This window comes from Suricata suricatta, chromosome 2, assembly GCF_006229205.1.
Source record: "Suricata suricatta isolate VVHF042 chromosome 2, meerkat_22Aug2017_6uvM2_HiC, whole genome shotgun sequence".
Lineage (NCBI taxonomy): Eukaryota > Metazoa > Chordata > Mammalia > Carnivora > Herpestidae > Suricata > Suricata suricatta.
In genome coordinates this window covers 76,564,427-76,588,982 of record NC_043701.1, presented here as the reverse complement: position 1 = coordinate 76,588,982, position 24,556 = coordinate 76,564,427, and positions in this window count along the sequence as shown.

Sequence of the window (24,556 nt, the reverse complement as noted above, 5' to 3'; positions counted from 1 at the left end):
TTTTGAGAGACAGAATATGAGTGGAGGAGGGACAGAGAGAGAGGGAGGCACAGAATCAGAAGCAGGCTCCAGGCTCTGAGCTGTCAGCACAGAGCCCTACACAGGGCTTGAACTCCTGGACCACAATATCATGACCTGAAATGAAGTTGGACACTTAACTGACTAAGCCACCCAGGCACCCTCATAGTATGGTATTACTATGACCTTTATGGTTATCATGTTTGCCACTATGTAACAAGGGCCACTGTCTTCCAGCCTTTGACAGTATTTTCCTCACCACTTTCAGGTTCCATTAACAATTTTCTCATTACTTTGTATGACTTTGTGTACTGCCTCATCTCAAAGCCAATGCTAAATGTTCAAGGTTTAATTGCAGCACTCCCCTTCCACTAACAATTATATACCAGTTATCTGTTGTTGGAAAACAAACCAGTCCAAACTCAGTGGCATATCACAATAAGCATTTACGTGCCCATGATTGTTTGGGTGAGCAATTTGGGCAGGATACAATGGAATGGCTCTTTTTCTTGTCTTCCCTGGAGTCACTCATGCTGCTTCAGTTGACTGGCAGCCTGGCTGGGTCTGGATGGTCTGAGATGGCCTTACTCATGTATGTATAAGTTGCTGATTGGCTGTTGGCTGGTTGGCTTGAGGGGCTTCAGCCAGGACAACTTAGTCACATGGTCTTTCATGCCCCTAAAGTCTGGTTTTCTTCCTATGGCAGTTTCAGTGCAACACTCCAAGAGGCAAGGGCAGTTGCCAAAAGGTTTCCTGAGACCAGACTTGGAAGTCACAACCATAATTTCCATCACATTCTTTTGGTCCCTGCGAAGACAAGGACAGCTCAGATTCAAAATGTGGTGAAAATTCTCCATCTTGTGATGGAAGAAACGACAAAGTCACACTGCAAAGGGATGATATGTATGTAAGGATGGAAAGCATTTTTTGTGGCTTTCTTTGTAAACAATCTACCACAAACACTTAAAGGGATATTTAGGCTCTCAAATTAACTAAAATTCTACAGAATATTTCATTCTTTTTGATAAATGTGGAGAGATGGTATTACCATACACAGATGAGAAAGGGAATATTTGGTTTCTGTGGAAGATGAAATATGGAGATATGTGAGTCTCAACAGAATAAAAACTGCGCTGGAAACAAGTATGTATCTTACTGTCCATTTTTAAATACTGAAAATTTATGAGAAAGTATCTCTATTTTTTCCCTAAAGCTCGGAGTCTCCATCTCTTCTCTGAGTACATATCCGTTATTTTCTTTTTTCTTAATAGCTTAACAAAATACAGTTCTTCCTTTTCATCTCTTGGTCTAGTTTTCCATGAAGCTAGACAAGCTGCTTCTAGAGTTTTAGTATAAGTTTACCATTATATTTTTTTATTATTAAATTTTTAATTTGAATTCCAGCATAGTTAACATGCAGTGTTTATTAACTTCAGGTATACAATATAGTGATTCAACAATTTTATACATTGCTCAGTGCTTATCATGATAAATGTACTCTTTAATCCCTATTTCTCCCTAATTACCTATCCCCCCACCTCCTCTTACAATTTACTTTGAATAATTAAACATTGGAAATATTTTCTATGAGATTTTTTAAAAAATGTTTTTTTTTTAAATTTTTGAGAGACAGAGTGTGAGCAGGGGAGGGTCAGAGAGAGGGAGACACAGAATCTGAAGCAGGCTCCAGGCTCTGAGCTAGCTGTCAGCACAGAGCCCAACGTGAGACTCGAACCCATGAACCATGAAATCATGACCTGATGACCTGAGCCGAAGCCAGACGCTTAACTGACTGAGCCACCAGGTGCCCCCCATGAGAATTTGAAATAAGGAGGATGTTTTTTGCCACGCACGTGATTTTTTTGTTAGTCACCCTTGGAAAACACCAACCAACATTTGTTTATCGAGGTTCCATGGGACAATTAGTTTACTGGTTTAATGATAACACTGTTTTCAGAGTTAGAAAGAAAAAAACACCACTGAGAAAGACTTTTCATTTTGGATACACTACACACTCACATGCCCTGTTCAGTGTGAACAAAAGATTATGCTTTTAAAACCGGGGTTTCAAGGAGACTAGATTGGAGATAAGGAGACTTTGCAAACAAAGTACAGTCTTATAAGAGGCTGAAATGAGGAAAAAAGAAAGACTGTCTAAGCGAAATTGAAAACTCTGGGGTAACAGGAAGTGGGAACGATTCTGAATATGCTTCGATGGTAATTTCATTGAAGTGAGAGGCAGGGGTGGGGGTGGGAGGGGATAGGTAAGTTTTACTTATCCTTTGCAATAATACACATGCTCAGTTTTGAAGATAATTAAAGCAGTTACTGTTCAAGTAAATACCTAATTTAGTTTATACTAACTACCCTTGTCTCTGTTAGTCTCTGTACGTGAAAAGCCTTTAGGTTGGCATTAGAAAGCCAGCACATTATGTTTGAGATGAGAAATTGAAAAGTTAGCTGCTGTCTTTACTTAGAATATAAGGCCCTTAATCTATCATTTTATAACCTTGCAGGGTTTTTTTTGTTTGTTTTGTTTTGTTTATTTATTATTTTTTATAATAGTTTATTGTCAAATTGGTTTCCATATAACACCCACTGCTTCTCCCCACAAGTGCCCCCCTTCCGTGACCATCACCCCCTTCCCCTCCCTCCCTCCCCCTTCAGCCCTCGGTTCGTTTTCAGTATTTAGTATATGTGCTGCCGAAGTGAGCACTAACCTTACAGTTTTTAAGAAAAGTATTTAAGAAAGATGAGAAACTGGAAAACTTTATAAAATTTAACTTTCCAGCACAAGTAACATTAAGTCATTGTTGCAGTCCTAGAAATGGTTTATTTGGAATCATTTATTATGTTTGATGAACTCAATGAAAATCCTGAAAGGAGCGCCCTTTTTATTTCCTTGCTGTTCCATAATGATATTTACTGTTTGCACAGCGATCATTCAATTTCCAGAGATGCTCACCACCTTCTCCTGCTGATTAAATTCCTGTTTGGTTTCACTGCCAAGTCTGTTGGATTAAATTAACAAGTTCTATTTGCTTTAGTGGGAATGACCTGCACCAACCTTCAGCTTGTACAAAATAATAATCTCTTCAATGATATATTGATTCAGTGCTCTTTATCTTCTTTTAAAGAAATGTGCAGTGAAAATGTTATCTTCGGCTTGCTGGAATTCACAGGCCTGCATTGCTTATTTTAATATATTGGAGACCTTGATCTTCCACATCTAATAACTCCTTTCTCTTTGCTGTTTTTAACGATTCTTGTTCTTCTAAAGGATCACCAAATCTTGATTACTCTAAGGAAAGACTTTAACATGATCTTTTAGTCTATAAAATGTCCCACTCTTGAAAATTATCTATATCAAAGGGCCAATTAAAGAAGATTAAAACCTTTCTTTTTAAAAAGTAAATCCAATTTTTATTGAATTGCTTTCTTCTATCCCTCTTTTATTTGCTTTATAGCTAACAGCTAAGAGGTATTGAGAAGTTTTTGAAGAAAAGTGAATTAAAATTTTTGAAATAAAAAGGTTTGAGAGTATAACAAGATTTTATAAATTTTATATGAAGTCTAATTCATTGCAGGCATTGTAGCAAGCAGTAGAAAATTAAAATGAATTTGAATTGCACTGAAAAAAGGACAGCCAGTGTAGAATAATGAATAAGGGCTAAGGGGAGAGTAGTGTGGGGGAAAAAATCCACAGTCACTAGTACATTTAAAAGAAGTGTTTGGGGGCGCCTGGGTGGCTCAGTTGGTTAAGCCTCGGACTTCGGCTCACGTTTCTGGTTTGGAGCCCCGCATCGGGCTCTGTGCTAACAAGTTAGAGCCTGCTTCCGATTCTGTGTCTCTGTCTGTCTGCCCCTCCCGCTCTTATGCTCTGTTTCTCTCTGTATCAAAAATAAATAAAGCATTAATAAAATTAAAAAATAAAAGAAATGCTTGTTTATTTATTTATTTTGATAGAGAGAGTGTGAGTGGGAAAGGGGCAGAGGGAGGGAGAGAGAGAACCCCAAGCAGACTCTTCACTGTTAGTGCAGATGCTGATGTGGGGCTCAATCCCATAAACCATGAGATCACAATCTGAACCAAAATCAAGAGTCAGATGTTTAGCCCACTGAGTCACCTAGGCACATAACACAGTTTGTTTATATTTTTAAATTTATTACCAATCTGCCCCCCACCCTTACATTATTTCCTTTTCACAGATAGGGTAAGTGAGAAGCAAAGAGAGTCAGTAATTTGCCTTAAATCATGCATAGTGCACAAACAGATCTACTATCGTACCTAAAGTCAACTAGACCCTAAAGCTTATTTCACTCTTTTTAAAAAATTTTTTTAAATTATTTTCTGTAGCAAATCTCTTTTTTTTCTTGTATAGTTTATTGTCAAGTTGGTTTCCATATAACACCCAGTGCTCATCCCCACAAGTGCCCTCCTCCATACCCATCACCCCCCTCTCTTCTCCCCCACCCCCATCAGCCCTCAGTTTGTTCTCAGTATTTAAGAGTCTCTCATTATTTGCCTCCCTCCCTCTCCCCAACTATTTTTCTTCCCCTTCCCCTTCCCCGTGATCCTCTGTTAAATTTCTCCCGTTACACTTGAAAACATATGGTATCTGTCCTTCTCTGCCTTATTTCGCTTAGCATGACACCCTCAAGTTTCATCCATGTTGCTACAAATGGACATATTTCATTCTTTCTCATTGCCATGTAATACTCCGTTGTATGTATATACCACATCTTCTTGATCCACTCATCAGGTGATGGACATTTAGGTTCTTTCCATGATTTGGCTATTGTTGAAAGTGCTGCTAAGAACATTGGAGTACATGTGCTCCTATGCAGCAGCACTCCTGTATCCCTTGGGTAAATCCCTAGCAGTGCTATTGCTGGGCCATACGGGAGTTCTATTGTTAATCTTTTGAGGAAACTCCACACTGTTTTCCAGAGTTGCTGCACCAAGTTTACATTCCCACCAACAGTGTAGAAGGGTGCCCGTCTCTCCACACCCTCGCCAGCATCTATAGTCTCTTGATTTGTTCATTTTAGCCACTCTGAACAGCATGAGGTGGTATCTCAGTGTGGTTTTGATTTGTGTTTCCCTGATGATGAGTAATGCTGAGCATCATTTCATGTGCCTGTAGGCCATCTGGATGTCCTCTTTGGAGAAGTGTCTATTCATGTCTTCTGTCCATTTCTTCACTGGATTATTTATTTTTCAGGTGTGGAGTTTGGTGAGTTCCTTATAGATTTTGGATACTAGCCCTTTATCTGATATGTCATTTGCAACTATCTTTTCCCATTCCTTCGGTTGCCTATTAGTTTTCTTGATTGTTTCCTTGAAGTGCATAAGATTTTAACCTTGGTGAGGTCCCAAGAGTTCATTTTTGCTCTTGATTCCCTTGCCTTTGGGGATGTGTCAAGTAGAACATTGCTGCGGTTGAGGTGCTTATTTCCTTCTTAACAAAACATACTCTGTCTTGAAGGAGTAATCGCTTCCAAATTATCAACCTTGTCTTCTACTCTCTGCTGAAAAACATGGCCCATGACCCAGGACAACATGTGATAACCATGTCATGACATAGTTTATCAGGTTATGAGGCAAAACCTTGCCCCCACAGAGGTTCTTACTTATTGTATTCCTCTTTTAGTCTAGTTGCATTATTTTGTATAGGTCAGTGAATGCAACTTCTTTGCCAGGGAAAAGTGAGAGAAACCATTCAGGGCATCTCCCTCACCAATAAGGAGCTTAAGTAGGCAACGCTGGGAGTGGCCGTGAAGTGGAAGGTACACATCTGCTGCTCCATCATTCAGTTTTAGGTCCCGAGAGTAAGCATCTAGATGAGCTGAGTATGCTCGTGGTGGGTGTTCTTTATACAATATCACTCTTGGCCAGAATCCAGGTACTTTGCCTGGGGCCCAATGGAAGAAATCAAGATCTGTGCCAGAGTAGGAAGAAGGCTGGCTGATTTGGATTTCCTGAGAGATTATATGTTTGTCAGCTGCATCTAATGGGTTTTAATAGGACTATGAAGGATGAGTGTGACCATATTAGTTTCTCACCTTTTTCGGGGATGGAGGACCTGTTACCTCTATCTGCCTAGTCCTTTCTGACTTCCTACCCACTTCTCTATGCTTCATTGCTGCTCTTGGGGCATGATGTTCCTGGGTATGTCACCTTACTCACAGCCTTTACCAGTTGGCTATCTCTCTGAGGTCCTGCCACATTTTTAGTGACCAGTGAACAGGTTTTCCATATCCAAAGACATAACAGACTTCCTCCCCCCGCCCTCATTTTGAGGACCATTTTTGTTAGTTTCAAATTTCTCTTAGGCCCTGTTGGTCCTACTTTCTTGAAAGAATCCATGCTACGTATTTTTCCTGAGGCAAAGAAGCACAGAGTCTACTTTCTCTTTGAGTTGGGGAAGAGAAAGGAGAAAAAATAGGAATAAAAGTAAAATTTCAAAAGTTTGTCTGATGTAGTATTATGGTCAATTGCAATGTTTCCCCATCCTAGCTAGAGTGTCCTGGGCTCAAAAGTGCTGTTTATTGTTTGGCATCATACATATTGAATAAAAGCCCAAGAGAAATGGGGTTCTTCAGTGATAGCCATTATCAGGAAGCTTCTGTATAGAGTTTGACTGACTCAGAATCAATCCTAGGAGATAACACTGATGGCAAGTTGTGCCATTGGTTACAGTAGGAGATAAGTCAGGGATTTTAAGAAACTGGCAATTAGGCCATGGGATATACTTTTTTAAAAGTTTATTTATTTATATTAAGAGACAAAGAGAGTGAGCCAAGTGGGGGTGGGTCAGAGAGTGGGAGAGAGGGAGAATCCCAAACTCATTAACAGTGTGGGGCCAATGCGGGGCTCGAACTCACAAACTGTGAGATCTTGAGCCAAAGTCAGAGGCTTATCCGACTGAGCCACCCACGTGCCACTGATACCCTTTTTTAATGTCTCTCTGAACATGGGTCTAGAGCTTTTGTGGTATCTTCTTAATCATTTTATAGTTATTGCTTGGGATGGATTTGAAGACCTAGATTTACCTTTGGCTTGTTAAATTTCCATTATTGCCTATTACTGGCAATATTATTAATAACCTATCAGTACTTTCATTTTCCTTTTTAAAAATAAGAGTTTTGTACTCATGCACTCGAGAGAGTGCTGAGGTTCTTAGGCTAACGCTTTTCTAAGGCCCAACCTATTAGTATTCTTCTACTATCCCTCAGGTTACCTACAAAAGAATTTTCAACCGTTCAACCTTTCTATTGTACTTGAACATAGCTCTGGAGAGTATTTCCTTTTTTCCTCAAGTGAGTAGTATTTTTCACTGTCATTTTCATTGACACTACATCAATATCAAAGAAATGATTTCCAAGTAGTTGTGCATAAGTTGAAGTTTCCAATTGATCTTTGCAGTTCTTTTCCTGTAATCGAGGTTGAGAAGCAAACAAACAGGAGAGTTGTAATTGAAGCAGAAGGCAAAAGGGGGCTTATATCCAGGGCTGTATTCTAACCAATTGATCCGGGACTGACACTGACGAAGGACAACATTCTGCAGGAGAGAGTGATGAGGTAACTAGCTATTACTCAGATAGCAGTGTTTTTGTACTTTATCGCTGTCTGTGAGCAGTGATAAGAGTTGGGGCGACCTTCCAAATGAGGCCATAGCATTTGTAGTGATTGCTAGGCCTTGAACAGGCTTTATTATGGGTTGGCTATTCATCTCTTCAGAGAGAACTAAAATATGGACAATGTCCTATGACTAATTTTTGGAAAGAAAAGAAAAGGCCCAATGTTTGCAATTATCAAAAGGAGCTGTGATGTGTTTTGTTTTTCTTTCTCAGGAGGAGAGATTGAGTATCAGAATTTGGAGATGATGTAATAGACTGTAATGGTTTTGATTTGCATGCAAATTATTATATTTTACCTGTTTTGGGATAAGAGCTTCCATTGGTAATTCAATATAAAGTCAATAGTAAACGCCAAAAAAGCTACTGAACCTCCTGTTCTGGCATTGCTGGCTGGGATAGGCAGATGGGCTTATTAACATTAGATCCTTTTTCTCCTATCTTAGACCCTATTTCTAGCTATCTTTGCTAGGACATTTTAGTTTTAGCCATTTCTTTCCTTTTCTTGCTGTAATAATTTTTACCTTTCTTCCCTGGCTATTTGACATATTCATTTCTTATGAGACTGATGTTGCTTATTTCTCCCGAGCAGCTATGAATTTTACTATTTGTACCATACTTTAAGTTTCATATACGTGACCTTAGATTTTTTTAACACATTTTTTCTGTTTACTTATTTATTTTTTTAACATATGCAATTATTTTCCATCATTTACACTACAGTAGTCACAATGACACTCCAAACAGTAAAGCAAAGTAAAAAATCAAAACCCCAACTTCTATTTCATGTAACTAGACTTATACAGAAATTAGAAGGTTATGTAACAACTAGTTAATCACCTTATTTCACAGTTATCTGAAGTGGTGATCGTTATATAGCAGCTTATCTATGATACATTCGAGATACATGATACAATTTATCACTTGCCCATAAGCTACAACACAGCCTGCTTAATACCTTTCCTTAAATTCCACCTCTATACTACAATATACTTGAGGTTCATGCAAAAAAGTAGCTACCTTTTACATAGGATTGACCTTAGATTTTAAGCAGGAAACAAGTGACCACTTATTGTGTGTGCACCACATTCCTCATACTGAATATATTTTAGAAACTTCATATATGTGATTTAGTGAAAGGCGGAGGAGGCATTTTTTTAGTGAAACTGAGCCCAAATATCATGTTTCCCACAAATTATCATACCTTTGTTGACAGAATATGAATTATAACTCTGTCTTCTGGTTCGTAAGTCTGGATGTGTTTGGGTTTATGTGACTCACAGGAAGCTGAATGCACAGTGAATAAACAATAATATCTTTAGTGACTCAATGCCTGGAAAGATGGCAGAAGATGTTACAGTGCTACATGGAGCTGTTGGACCACACAGATGGAAGGTACTACTCTAAAAAGATAAAATTTTCTTTACAAAAATAAGTTCACAATCTCCGTTCTATGTTGTCAGTGTTAGAAAAATGTTGCAGAGAGGACACCATGATCATAAAACATAATAGATAGCTTTGGAGCCCTGGGTCTACAGAGGCAGAGAGCTTTAGCTCCATGCAGTCCAGACGGGGTTAGCAAGCATGGAAGGACGGAAGTTACCTGGTATAAGTTCCTTGAATTTCTCCTTCACACTCCCTTGAAATGCCTTCTGTCCCGACCTGTTCAATCTCCTCGCCTCCTAGGCTTTTCAAAGTGGGTTATGTTGGACAGGCCGGTATTTGAGATGTTGTGATGGAGAATTGGAAGAAAAGGGAAACTAGAGAGAAACCACTGGAAGAAGTTTTGTTCTATTTTTGTTGCAGGGCAGCAATGGGTTGGAAGCACAATTATTCCCTGAGAACAGAAGTGGAAGAGGAAAATGGTGATCTAAAAGATGTTGCTAGGACCATCTTTCTTCTTCACCATGTTTGAGAAATACAGATAAAATATCTGTTATTTTAATTTGAAATCATTTGTGTTTATATGACATGTGTTCTCTCAAGATGACCCCTGTGTTCTGTACCATGTGGGTTAAAGTGTAAGCTTGTATTATACTTATGAAGGTATGAGCTTTCAAGACAAAGAAGACTTGGACCAGGCTGCTGCAGGGCTGGAACCATAATGGCAACTTATTTTCATCCACTTAGAGGGGGATACTTGAGGCCAGTATCATTAAGTTAATGTCTGCCTACTATTGGTCGCCTACCTTGTGCTACCGGCAATTAACATGACAGTGCTGACAATTCTGTGAACAATCCTGTAAGAAACCAGAAAACTGTTTACTTCAATAGTGAGGAGTTTTAAAAAAATTAATTGTAAAAGCAAAATGCTCAGTATAAACATCCAGCCAATGTCAAAAGTAAAGATTTCCTTTACTTTTACTCTAATTTTTCAGACATCATCAGAGCAGTTAGCTGCTTCCTGTGGAGAACAAAATACATGGTGTAATTCCATTTCCATGTAGCAAAAGTGTACTGTACAGGCAAAAGTGATCTGAAGGAACATAGTCTTTTATGCATGTAATCCATTTGTGCTTGAGATAGCATTTGATTTTGGGTAATTCAGTTGGAATGAGAAATAGATTTTACTTGAGTGCTCCTTCCTATAATTTAAAAATTATTTTCCATATATATATTGGTGATGGTCCAGTTAAGAAAACAGAAACCACATTATGCATTTCAACACAGGGAATCCAATCTAGGGAACTGGTTAAATAAAGTTAAAAGAATAAAATGGGAAAGCCCAATAATAATAGCTGTAGGAAGTAGCTACCATCACTAGAGCTGGAAGCACAGAAGGAAGAAGGAGGGTTTTCAGAATCTATGAGTACAGACTTTGTAAACTGGGGCTCAGATTGCTGAAGACAACTCATAACTTGGCTACTGTAGGTTTTCTGTAAAGCTTACATGAAACTAGTTCTAGGAATGCCAATCGCTGCTATCGGGTTGAAGGACCAGTGCTAGACAACAAAGACAGGAACAAAAAAGAATAATTCCTTCTCCCTTATTCTGCTTCCCAGTGTCCTCCCAGAGTCCACCACTAGTGGGACCCAACAGGGAGCACACTGACAAAGGACAGAGTTTTAGCATCTTGGCCTCATGATCACCAGAATATAGAATGATAGATTTGGAGCTGGGCCACAAGAGCTTTATTACCAGCATAATACTTATGATCATTTATAGGTATTCCTGAATTTTGGGTTTTTGACTTTAGGTCCTAGTTTAGATCTGAGAGTAGTCCTTATTCGTGGCAAAAAATTTGGCAGAAAGTAGATGGGGTAATATTTAATTGGGTAATATTCTTTACTAGTTGCCTCCAAATTATTCTTCTTCTGGGAAATGGTGGGGCTAATGTCTTCCAAGTATTAATTTGATTAATGGTGAGATGTTTCTCCCTCCTACATTGAGCTTATAATTAAGTGACTTGAAAGAGATTACTTCTTATTATCAATTTTCAATCCAATATTTAGAACAATTTTTAGCACATTACATATAGTAAATAACTACCACATTAATATACAGTGGAATTTGTGTTCTCATGGGAGAAAACAAGTACCCTAGAATCCCATTTCTATTACTCTGATTTGGTGTTCTACCAACAAAGATGTATGGCCCAGATTTCCCCTTGGGGTCTAAATCATACTGTAACAATCTTATTTTAACATTCTTAAGCATGTAAAATCAGTGTAATGGTAATTTTAGCTATATAAATATCTATATCAGGAGTAGCCTTAAGTGTAAGGAACCTGAAGTATGTGTATGGCATTTTCTTTAATGGTGGTGCATAAGAACTTGTAGTATTCTCAGCCCCTTTTCATATGCTGTTTCCCAGGCCATCAGTTTTTTGGTGAAGGCATGATGTATGTGTAGGTGAGAGCAGGAGTGGGGAAGGATATTGGTTGGCTTGCTGATGGTGTTTAGTCTGCTTGGGCCTCATAACAGAATACCCCAGACTGGGTGGTTGAAACAACAGAAATATATTTTCTCACAGTTCTGGAGGCTAGAAGTCTAGGATCATGGTTGTTTCTGATGAGGGCTCTCCTCCTGGCTTGCAGATGGCTGCCTTTTCACTGCATCCTCATGTGGTCTCCCTTCTGTGACAGGAGAAGAAACAGAGTTAGCTCTCTGTTGTCTCTTCTTAAAAGAACACAAATCCTATCAGATCAGCATTTCCCCACTCCAACCCCAACATTCCATGAGCTCATTTAACCTTAATTACTTCCTTAGAGTTTCCATCTCCAAACAGCTACGTGGGGGATTAGGGTTAGGGTTAGGGTTTTAACATATGAACTTTGGGAGAATATAAACATTTCATCCATAACACAGATGAATTCTGCTTCTTTGATATTCTCAGCATATGTTCTAGGTACCTCAGTTCCTTCATTTGTAAAGATCAAGAGAAAAACTTAAAAGTCCTGAGTGCTAATGATAAAGATTATATACCCTACAGTTAATTTTTCTACTGATAAATGCAGTGCTTACTCCTAATTGTCCCCTAGAGTAGTCTAATTTTACTTGTGGTTCTTCTAAATGAATTTAAGTGAAACTGAAAGGTAAATTCATCTTTAGCCATATACTATTCTCTTAGTATGTGGCATACTTTTACATAAAACATGTTAAAGTAGTATTTTAAAGAGCATTGCTAGTTTCATTATATCTTAGTTTTCCCTCTGACCATGACTCCAGGGGACAAATGAGTATTTGTATGGAGTACAGTGGAATGTTATGTTTCTTTAGGCTTTTTTCCCCCCTCAAATATATAACTTGGTGGCTTAGAATCACAGGACTGTACCTACACTGCATTGTGAAATTAGATCAACCCTACTCCGGAGATGTGAGAAGCTAGACAGACACGTACTTCTTTACCCACCGCACTCTAATAAGAAATTATTATGGGTGGAACATAAAAATATATTCTGAATCTTATTTGAACATTGCTTTGATACTTAGTCTATATTAGAACATAAATTCAAATTGCTTGCTGTGTTTTTACTTCTGAGGTTTATAAGCATACCCAGGGGTTATTTAACACAATGCATAAATGAACTATAATTTAAATAAGTGCACTGAAATGCTTGGTTTTCTATTCTCTATTGGGAAGAGCAAATTGGGAAGAGCAAATTGATCACTGGAGAATACAATGAGTAGAATATCTACTAAACCAAGGAATCCTCAAATTCACAGTTTAATTGAATGATATTCAAAGCTATTATTCTTCTAAGAAAAGGAGAATTGACTGAAATCTCAGTGGAGTTGAATGTCACTTCTTCCCAGCTCTATATTCTCTGAATCTACTGAAAGAGGAGATTGAAACAGAAAATTTTACTTACAAGGTTTATTTTTGTAAATTAAAGTGCTACTTAGTAATATTTGGCAAAATAATATGTGCCCGGCATATTATGTGTCAGAGACTATGCTAAGTACTAGAGATTTTAAAATGATGAATAAAATAATAATTGGGGGTTTATAATATATGATTTTTAGATGTGTCCTCAAATATTAAACTGTGGTGGGTCTACTAAAATAAGAGAAGAATGTGCTTGGTCAGGAACAGAGGTGATACTTTGGAGGGAATGATTAACTGAGACTCTTAGTGGGCAGAAGGTCCAGAGAAGAGTTGACAGAAGATATGATGCCTCTGATTCCTGCTGTTATCTATTGACTCTCAGTACCTATTTCCTCCTCCTCAAAGTCCTATACCTTTACAGGGATTTGAAGGCTAAAAAGTATAATAAGATGCTCTAGTGCAAAATTTGTGAAGCAGGGGAGAATAGAGTCATTTTTCTTTTAGCAGCGATGGCAGCTGATGTGTAAAGATCCTGCAAACATTCTTTTTTCTTATAGTGACAAACTCCTTGTCTCACTGTCAAGTCACCAGCCTTGGCTCTGGGGGCAACTGTGACATTGGCAGGATTTCTTGTAGCTTTCTGACCTCTGACTCTCAGCAGCAGCTTTCAGTTTCTGGATTATGCCTGCCATGTTGTGACCTGAAAGCTTATTGGTGGCCCCTGACTTCCGTTCCTCTAGTCCTTTCAACCATCTTGTTGGTATGTCATTCCCTGCATTAAGTGCTTTCCTATCTACCATATTCAGAGTGGCTTCTATTTCCTACATTATACTCTGACTGGTGCAAAGGGTTTGGGAAATGGATAGAAGCTTACCAAGAAAGCAAAGGAAGAAAGGCCCATCCCACGGTAAGCCAACAGAATAAACGAAGTAGTGGGGCGGGGTGGCGGGCATGAACACTGTGGTATGGGAATATGAATCAAAGTAAGATAGAGTCTTACAAAGTGATAGGGTCTGAGGCTGGTGCATTAAAAAGGAAAGAAATTATGCATTGCGTTTTTTCTAAAGCTAGCTATTCAACTAATTTAAGCAGGAATGGCTCTGTGAAGCCTTATTTTTTAGGCAGCCCAGTATCATGATTGTATGGAAGATAAACTGGAAGAAGGTGATTTAAAAAGTAGAAAAGGCCCAGAGAACCATATGGAGTAAGAGATTATCAAAGAGAAGACAAATCTATTCAGGTTTAGGTCTTTGAATTAAATTATTATTTTTTAAATGAAAAATAGTCTTAAGAAAATGCATTGTGTTAGTTTGTTTTCCATGTTACAAAGAATTTTGGTTTTAAAAAAAGATTTCAGGTTTCAGAAAATTATTTTTCTTTTCATGCTCAGAGTACATCTCTTTTTTTTTTTTTGTATCCCAAAGACTCTCCAGCCTTACCTATTTTAGATATTCTTAAAGAATATGTCAAGAGGATAAAGAACTACTGATCTGTGTAGGAAGGGGTATTTTTGTCTTCCCTTGATGTTTGCATCAATTTAAATGAAAATTTCTTTTTATAGCATAAATACATTTATCCCAAACTTCCTTCTTGTGAGTTACTGTAGCACAGGGTGGGTAGAAGCAAGACAATAACAGAAGAAGCGGGAACGCTGGGAAAGGGTGCATTTGGCAGGAAGGATGGAGGTTGGCACGCTTAGTCCCAGGCACACAAAGCTACAGCTAAGCTGTTCGAGGAAACTGCTAAGGCTGCCTCATTTTCTCACTCCATATCCTCTCTTCAGCTTTTTCACACAGTACCCTTGGAAATGAGCCTCTGATTTCTTTAACCTAGCCCCCAAGAAGCTGAACAAACGACACAGAACACTAGGACACCTAATGTTTGCAAAAAAGTGTGAAAACTATGTGTGTCTTTAAAGAAGCAAACAAAGCAAGGAAACATTTTTCTTTATATGGAATCGGACTCTAATGTGATTCAAACTTCTGAAAAGGAGGCAGTAGGAACTAGTTTATATTTGTATGCATCTTAGTCTACAGTAGCTGCTATAACAAAACACAGGGCTGGGTGGCTTGTAAACAACAGAAATGCACTTCTCAGGGTTGTTAAGAATGGGAGTCTGAGATCATTGTGCCAGCACGGTGGGTCCTGGTGAGAGCTCTCTTCCAGGCAAGCTCACGTGGTGGGGAGCAGAGATTGGAAGCTACCTGCCTTCGGACTCTGCTAAGGGCACTAAACCCACTCATGGGAGTGTCTTCCCCCTGACCTCATAGTTATCTCTCAAAGGCCCTACCTCCTAACACCGTCACTTCGGTGGCAGGGTTTCAACCTAAGAATTTGGAGGGGGAGGGATGCAGCTATTCAGTCTATAACAGTAAGTTTTCTGCACCTCTGAGGAGGAGCTTGAAGGAAAGGAGAATATTTTTTCTTCCTCTAGACATGACCTATACAGCCTTTTGCAGAGAAAGAATTATTTGCCAATGGACGTTTGCCTATAAATGGGCAATTCTACATATGAACTAAAATGTCATGCTGAGGTGTTTTCAAGATAAACATGATTTATGAGTAATCCATTGTCAATTAAAAAAAGATTTCAAGTATTCTTTCAGATGAAAGAATTTTCATGGATTTATACTATGGAATGAAAATTGTTCATAATTTTCTAAATTACCAATTTGCGCATAAAGGAATATTTAAATATAATGATTGGATAGGGAGTTTCCTACCTTCATTTTATTTTTAAATTTTATTTTAGAGAAAGAGCATGAGTGGAGAAGAACAAAGAGAGAGAGAAAGAGAGAGAGACAGAGAGAGAATCTCAAGTAGGCTTGACACATAGCATGGAGTCTGACATGGGGCTTGATCCCACAACCTGAGCCCAAATCAAGAGTTGAACCCTCAACTGCCTGAGCCACCAGATGCCCCTGATCTTCATTTTTATTCCCTTCTAACTCAGACTGGGGAACTCCTTGACCATATTGTCCCTTTCGGCCATCATCTAGTTTTCCCAGTCACCCTTTGTGAAGCACGTCTCCATCTCTGAAAGAATGCTTATTTATAAGATCTTTGATTATTAAGATCAGAGTTTTGATCTCATTCATAAAGTTGGAAAAGGCTCTGTAATTAATTGATGTAGCATTATTCAACTTGTTCTTGCCCACAACTGCAAAAACTGCACAGATCCATGCATTTCTGTCTCTTTCATCATGCTTTTCAAGAATTGTCAATTTCTAGAGGAATCATTTCCTTTTTTACACTGGAGCTCGCTGGCAAATGCTTTGTCCTTCTCTGTTCTGTGACCTTTCAGATCTTTGACATCCCTGCGTTGCTCTTTCATTATCTGCATTGGTGATAGAGATGTTGTAGCATCTGGATTTTTGGCTTTATGATTTGTATGTCGGGTTATCAATAAGGGCTGAGCCATAGAAAATTGGGAGGTTCTGTTTAACCATTTCATGATTACTTTTGTGCCAGCTATAATCCTGTAGGCAGAGAAGTCACCACTTAAATCATTGCACTTATTTCCTCCCTGCTTGATCATACAGTTGCCTCTGCCTGAAATGCTTTTCAACTTCATTTCTTACTTGTCACACTACTACCTGTCCTTTGAAATCAAGTTAAAAGGGCACTTTCTCTGCAAGGTCTTTTCCAGTAACTCCAGATTTAAGCAGTCCTGTTCTGTTTGAAACCCAGATCTCTTAATTTTACTGTGTTGATGATATTCTAAACTATAATTTTGGATTGCTTGCCTTACCCTCTTATTATCTCATATAAATATATCTGATTTTTGCCTCCAAAAAGATTTGAAGTGGTTATTTCTCTTATTAGAGTTACCTATAGGAAACTCCTGTAAACAAGATTCATATATATAATTGTGTCAGTGATCATAACAGATAAATCCCAACATCAAAATAGTTTAACATAACTGAAGTTTCTTCTCACTCGTATGACACCTCAGCATGGTCTCTGACAGCCAGCTTTCTATATGAGGATGTAGCAACCAGACTCTTTCCATCTGGGGGTACTGCCGTCTTCAGCATGTGGCTTCCAAGGAAGCCATGTAAGGACAAGAGAGAGTGGAGAGAACACATATGCTTCTTAACTAGGTTGGCCCAACAGGGTCACTTCTCTTCTGTTTATATTCCGTAGTCTCCTGGCCACAGTTAGGTGCTAAGAAAGACCGAGAAGTATAACATCTAGCTAGAAGACATTTCCCTAGACAGTACGGGATTAGAAGGCAGATCTTTATTGGACAAGGAGCCCAGCCAGAACCATACAGGCTGTCTTAGGTCTCTATAGCTCCCTTGCCCATAGGAGGTGCTTGATATATGCTTGCTAAATAAAAAAGAAAAAGAAAAAAAAGAATAAATATTGTGTACCAGGCCAAGGGTAAAGACAAGTAGAAGGTGTGAGCCAGAAGTTAGCGTGTGTTTTATGGTTACTGGATGGAATAGTTCACAGACTTGGGAATAATCAGTTTGGGGATTTATCCACGTTCTTTAACTAGGTCTGATCTAAAGGTCACAGATTAATCTACAGAGATAGTGATGAATACTTATGAACATATATATGCATCTTTCTTTCTGAGTATATTTTATCATTTAAGTGCTTTAAAAATAATCTATTTGCCCCAAGAACATTCTAGAAGGTACGTTTCTATTTTAGAAAAGAATTGTTCTCATTGTTAGACAAACATCCATTTGTTCTAATGATTAAAGAAGTGTTCTATTACTTTGGGAAAGACTCAGATTTTTAAGAGCCAGGGATAGAATCACATAATTTCTAAGGGAATGAAGTGTTTTGGGTTTTCCCCCCCATAGGAAAGATTCATTGGTACTGCTTTTGCTATTTTTTTCCTATCAAGAAGCAATAGATAGGCTCTCTATTCAAAAGTGTATAGTGTTACAAAGTGACAAGATATCAAATGCACAGGCTAAGGGAGACTATCTCTTAATGCAACATATTTTTTTGGAAGCTTCTAGCATCCATTAAATTGTGCAAGTGAACAAAATTGATGGCTGTTAAAAAAATTAAAGCATCAAGCTATGGTATGTTTACAGTCTGCAAGTGAAACAAAACACTTTGGATCTGAGCTTCTACTTCATTGTATGTGTGTGTTTACTCAGGAATTGTTATGCCTTATCACTTTCATCGTTCTTTTATCATAGCTGTGTGAAGAGTTACAGTGGGAGCAGTGTTCATGTTTTTACTAAAATACATTTTATTTTATGCTATGAAGCGGATTGCTAACGTTTGCTACTTTTATTATTATGGCTGCAGAACTCCCTCCACTCCAGTTAAGGTTGTATCAGTATTTCTATGAAAAAAAATGCATTTTATTTATGCATTTGTTTTTATTCTATGATTGCCTTAGCTAAGCAGAGGTGCATCTCAGAAGAACTTGTGCTAAGTTGAAAAACTGGACAAATAAAACCTAAGCACCAAACACTGACTATAAATTCCACCCTACAAATATTGCCTCGAAAATGAAGGTAAAGTTCAAAGAGGATTATTTCCACAGGAGCTGAAAAGAAGGGGCCTTTAAACTGTGACTTAACCACTCACGTTCTTGAGAGGGACAGTGATCTACTTCATTTTTCAAGAAATTGGGTGAACTGTTGGAAAGTACACTCTAGGTGAACACTTGGTGTGCAGGTCTTCACCTGGAAGCATTTGTAAAACTTGAGGGGATGGGGCATCTCGCTGTGTAATAGGTATACTTGGGATCGAGAACTTAGTTTGCTTTCTCTCCACTGTGGTTTCAAAGGTTTTCTGCTCTTTTAGGTTTGCTGGCATAAGGACCACTGTCAGTGCTTGGGAACATCACTGTAACTCATTTTCCCCATTTGGCACAGAGGGCTGTGGCTGTTGCCTGTTTCACATCTCCCCTCTGGCCACCCTGCTGGTAAAACGACCCGGAGATGTAATCCAACAAACAAACATTTTATAGTTTCAGATTTAAAATTAATTTGTCTTTGCCGAGCAGTAATCCACTGATGTGTAAATACGGACAGGCATGTGCCAGAGAAAAGTGAAAAATTGTGTTTGACATAACGGGCTGGGGAGCTTGCAAGTGTGAGGGTCACCAGGGAAAATGCGCTTGTGTTGCTTTGCTGGTATTTTCGCTCCTATCTTATTTTTCAGCCAAGTTCCTTCGTGTTTTTAGGCACAGGGATATGGATGAAAGTATGGAGTGCGCAAGGCTTTTCTGCCACACCAGTTCTTTAACTTTCTTTGGATTGAGAGTTGAGTAAGGAAGAATAGGAAAAAGGCAGAGAGCGCATCCTGGGATTGGGGTTCAGATGTCTCCTCCACTCTATGATCCTAAGTCACGAAGACTCTGGGTGCTGTGTTACCCCTACCGCACGCCAGATATCCACCATCAGTTATTTTGATGCCTACTTACCGTCTTAGCTAGCCCAGTATACCACATCCTATCAATTTCTTAGCAGTATAGGATACTGTTTTGCTGCTCTGACACGTTAGAAAATTGAGTAAAATTCTAAACCAGAGCTCCTTGGGATTTCCTAGAAGCAGTAACTCCAAAGCTAAGGCAGGCTATACGGTTAGAGATTTTCAAGTCCTCTGCCACATCTATGGTGCATATATTCATTTATCAAACATTTCTTGGCCACCAAAAAAATAAGACGACTGCTCAGTAAGAATATATATCTGATGTAAGGGCTTTTGAGAATCTGTGGTTATTTATAACTATTGTAGATCAAAGTCCCAAACAATAAACATTTCAGAGCATTAAGGGATAGTCTAATGACTGTGATCAAACACAACAGTCAGGCTGGGACACTTGCAACACAAATTTGATTGTTCTCTAAGGTATGAGGAAGTAATACAGCCCAAGGCCATTTAGGAAACCATTGCAGCAAATGCAGAGAGATAACTGAAGAAAGCATGGCAAAGCATGTAATGCCGTGATTTACATAGGAGGACGAGGAAACAAATTCTGCTTGCGTTTTCAGCCCAACTCTCTGGGAGTTCCCCGCATCTCAGAAAACACATTGCATCTGAGATTTACTCTGCAGATTAGGAAGGGAAATTATGTACTGTGCCCCGAGGCTGTAAACCGAACGTTACAAATAGATGCATCTGGGCTGTGTTGGAAGAAGATGCACTCACAAGTGTCCAAGGAGACAGAGAGAAGCCCATCTGTGTATAAAAGCCAGAATTGGGCTGCTTTTGCTTTTGTTGTAAAAATCCATTCTGTTCAAATCCCAGCTAATGAAAATGTGCATCTGTAAATAAAATATAAATCAAAGGACTGTATTAATCCTGCAGCTGCTGTCCACTTAACTTTACTTATAAAAAATAACTCAATTTTCTGGTCTGAATGTTCTTACTATTTAGCAATGTGATGGCAATTTGAGGGGGACAAAGTACGTATTGAAATCTCTTTATGCGTAACAACCTTGGAAGTAAAAGTGGCTGTGCAGAAGCTGTGTGGTCATTTGTTTTTGTCACTGTGTGGATATTTGACGCCCAGAGTCTGACCCTAGAAATCTACTGCCTGGCTGTTTAAATTTCTGTTTTGTTTGCCCATGTTATTAATTAAATTGTTTCTTTAACCTAGGACTGGCACTGTGCGTGGGCCAACTGGGCATCATTCCATGTTTTATAACTGGAAAAGAATTAAAAAGAATAAAAACTGGCTCACATCATTCTCCCACTTGCATTGCATGGCGTTGAAAATGTTTGTCTTTTAAGTTGTTAGACTCTTCTTTTCTCTGGGAAGAGTCATATATTAGCTAGGATTATATAAAAGTTAATTCATTCCATCTATCATAATCCACAGTAACTGGAAATTAGGCAAGATCATGGAGAAAAAGAACAAATATATTTCGGTTCCGAAGAAGCAAGACAAAGATCTGGGAATGGTGGAGTCTTTAAAAGGTCGTGTCTCCTAGAGGGTTGGAAAGTTTTACAGATCCTGGCATATAGCCCATTGATAGGATTCTCAGGGGATGAGGGAGGGGGCGGGGATAGATGGAGGTTAAGAATAATTTTATCCTAGTAGAGAAGTACGCAGATAGGATGTCTGTCTGGTTAGAGCATGGTGAAAGTGACATTGGAGGTTTGTTTTCTGTAGGTCTGATTCTGCTTTTTGTTTTTTTGTTTTTACTCATTTGTTTTGTTTTTTAGATTCCACATGAGCAAAATCATATGAGATTTGTCTTTCTCAGTCTGACTTATTTCACTTAGCATGATACCTCTAAGTCCATCCATGTTGTTACAAATGGGGGGGAAAAGCATCTCATCCTTTTTGCTGGCTGCATAATATTCCATTGTGTGCATATCTGTGTGTGTGAGACACACAGATGTATATTAATATATATTTATGTATATATATCACATCATTTTTCTCCATTCATCTATTGGTGGACAATTGAATTGCTTCTATATCTTGGCTGTTGTAAGTAAGACTGTAATAAATATAAGGCACACATATCTCTTCAAATTAGTGTTTTCATTTTCTTATGTAAATACCCAGTAGTGGAATTATTGGGTCATATGCTATTTATATTTTTAATTTTTTGAGGGACATCCACACTGTTTTCCACAGCAGTTATGCCAGTTTGCATTCCCACCAACAGTGGGTTCCTTTTTCTCCACATCCTTACCAACACTTGTTATTTCTTGTCTTTTTGGTTAGGTGACAGACAGTGACTGGTGGCTACACTTGTGGTGAGCATAGCATAGCATATACAAAAGTTGAATCACTGTGTTGTGTACCTGAAACTAAGGTAACACTGTGTGTCAATGATACTCAAATAAAATTTTTTAAAAAGTGACATTGAAGGAACAGCTTTAAAAATAAAGCATTTCTCAAACCAAGAGCAGAATTTCCAGCATATAACTAAATAGATTGTAGCCTTCAAATACCAACAAAAGTAAATGAACTGTACACTTACTAATTTTTGATTGTTTGGATTTTGGCAATTTATTTGTATACTAATCTTACCTTGTATTAATAATCCTGATTCTCTTAATAGAAAGGATTCTGCCTCTTAACTTTCAGAGACAGATCCCAGGGATAAATATTAACTCAATCTTCAAATTTTTCATGAGATATTCTTATTTACCCATATTTGGCTTTGAGTCATCCTGATCAAAATGTATCAAAGAGGAAAGCTTGAAGCTCAGTAAAGAGTTCATGTCAATGGAACAATATTTTCATTTTCTTATCTTTTAAATTTTTCAAAATAGTCAACCTCTTATTGAAATGGCTCTCATACCAGGGAATTCTTGTGGTTTGCAATCCCCATGGCTAGAAGAGTTTGTTCTGGTGAAATTTGGTGGTCGTTAGAGAAGAATCACAGGTTTTTCTTAGCATCTCTTTTCTTAATTTCTTTACTTAAAATTTTCAATTTACCTACACATTTTTGGAAAGAAAGTACATTCACTTCCCTCTGCAAAATTGCTGCCTTATTCCTTGATATCTCATTTTTCATAGTGGCCACAGCTGAAATATTTTTTCTTTTGTCTTAAGCCTGATTGTGCCCACTAGGCCCATTGTTTCCTGAAACAGAGATTGATGGCAATATTTTGCGTTCACCTGGCTGTTCCTACCAATCTTTACCAATCCATTTTCATTTTGATGCTTTTCATGAAAGGCAAGCAGAGGAAATCAAATAAACTTGCATAATTCTGTTTTGAAATTCAGCTGATTACTCTCAGTTTGAAGGGTGGTAACTAGACCACAGAAAGCAGCTGGATAAGACCCAGGGTTGGCTAGACGCTGGTGGATCTTAAGATGTTTAATCCTTTCTGATGTGATCTCCTAGCTTTTATTTAATAATGGTAATTAAATTTTAGATAAGTACTTTGAATGGTTGGTTTTACTGTTTTTCCTCATAAGAAAAAAATTTGGTGTAAAATGGATTTGTGACTAATTGTATTATTTTCTTTTCAAAGATGGGAAAAATGGTCTCATGTAAACACACTTTCCCCCATCATGTTACCCTACAAAAATGCTGCTGTTGGTGGGTCTCTGTAGTTGACTTATGCATTGAGTACAGAAATTGTGCTGAGCTTTTTATGAGTAAGCAGCCTGATCCCTGTTGATCATCTCAGTGTTTACATTTTCTCCTAATTAAAAGGTTCATTATATACCCACTTTTATACGTTGTGCATTGAGAACTTGGAACACAGGGCTGTTTTCAGAGTCCTTGGAAAACAGAGCCTGGTGCAAAGCTCAGGTGCTAATGCTGGTAATCTAATCGCAGGGCAGTAGATGACAAAAAAAGAGAAGTCAGGTAAAGAAGGAGGAAAGCAAATACAGGTGATGTGTTAGTGAGCTATCCTTTGGTCTCCAGAGGGACACAGGTGGTCTTCTAGCCACGTAAGAGGTCTCCTGTTAGGATGTTCAAATGGTCTGCTCTAGTAGAGCAAATTATAGTAAAGCAAACTTATATACTGGTTCCCTCCTATCTCTGGTCTCTCCCTGGTTAAAGTAATATTTATGGGAAGCTGACAGAGATATATTTTTGGATTTGTTATGAGATTGTGTAGCTAGGGAATTGAGATCCTATGTCATATAGTTGGGTATTTCATCCAAGTCAGGAAGTGGTGAGAAGGGACAGAGATTACAGGCTCTGACAGCTGCAGGGAGCTGAGTCACAGCTCTGGGTCTTAGAGTTGATCTAGGAGGTAGTGGTGGTGGAACCCAGAAGTGGGGTGAGATTCAGAGAATCTGAGGCCATGCATCTGACATATTTAATAGGGGTGTGTTCTATCCTTATGAAGTGTTCTCTGCTATATACCCTATAAAAAGTATTATTTCCTTCCACCACTGCTTACTTTGTATATTCATGTTTTTCTCAGCTTTCTTATTTACTTATTTATTTTTAAGTGTGTGTGTGTGTGTGTGTGTGTGCGTGTGTGTGTGCGCGTGTGTGTTTATTTTTCTAGGGTGGGATAACACGTCCTTTCCTTCTTCTGGTCTTGCAGATACTAAGAGTGCACTATGCCACAGCATGAAGAAAGCCACTGCTTGATTTAGAGAGTACCAAGTTAAAAGATACTATTCAATAATGCACAATGTAATTTCTATTTTTAATTTACATCAATTAGCATATAGTGCAACAATGATTTTAGGAGTAGATTCCTTAATGCCCCTTACCCACTTAGCCCATCCTCCCTCCCAAGGTCCCTCCAGTAACCCTCTGTTTGTTTTCTATATTCAAGAGTCTCTTATGTTTGTCTCCCTCCCTGATTTTTCATTATTTTCACTTCCCTTCCCTTATAATCATCTGTTCTGTGTCTTAAAGTCCTCATATGAGTGAAGTCCCATGATATTTATCTTTCTCTGACTAATTTTGCTTAGCATAATACCATTCAATTCCATCCATGTAGTTGCAAATGGCAACTAAAATAAAGATTTTATTCTTTTTGATTGCTGAGTAATACTCTATTGTGCATATATATATACCACATCTTCTTTATCCATTTATCCATTGATGGACATTTGCACAATGCAATTTCTAACCTTTCAGTGAAGATATAGATAATTGTGTTAGACTGATTTATAATCTGGCATCAACAACTTGATCATTCACAGTTACTACAAGTGCCTTGAGATCCTCTAAACAAAAGAGTTAGAAAAATTATGAACAATATA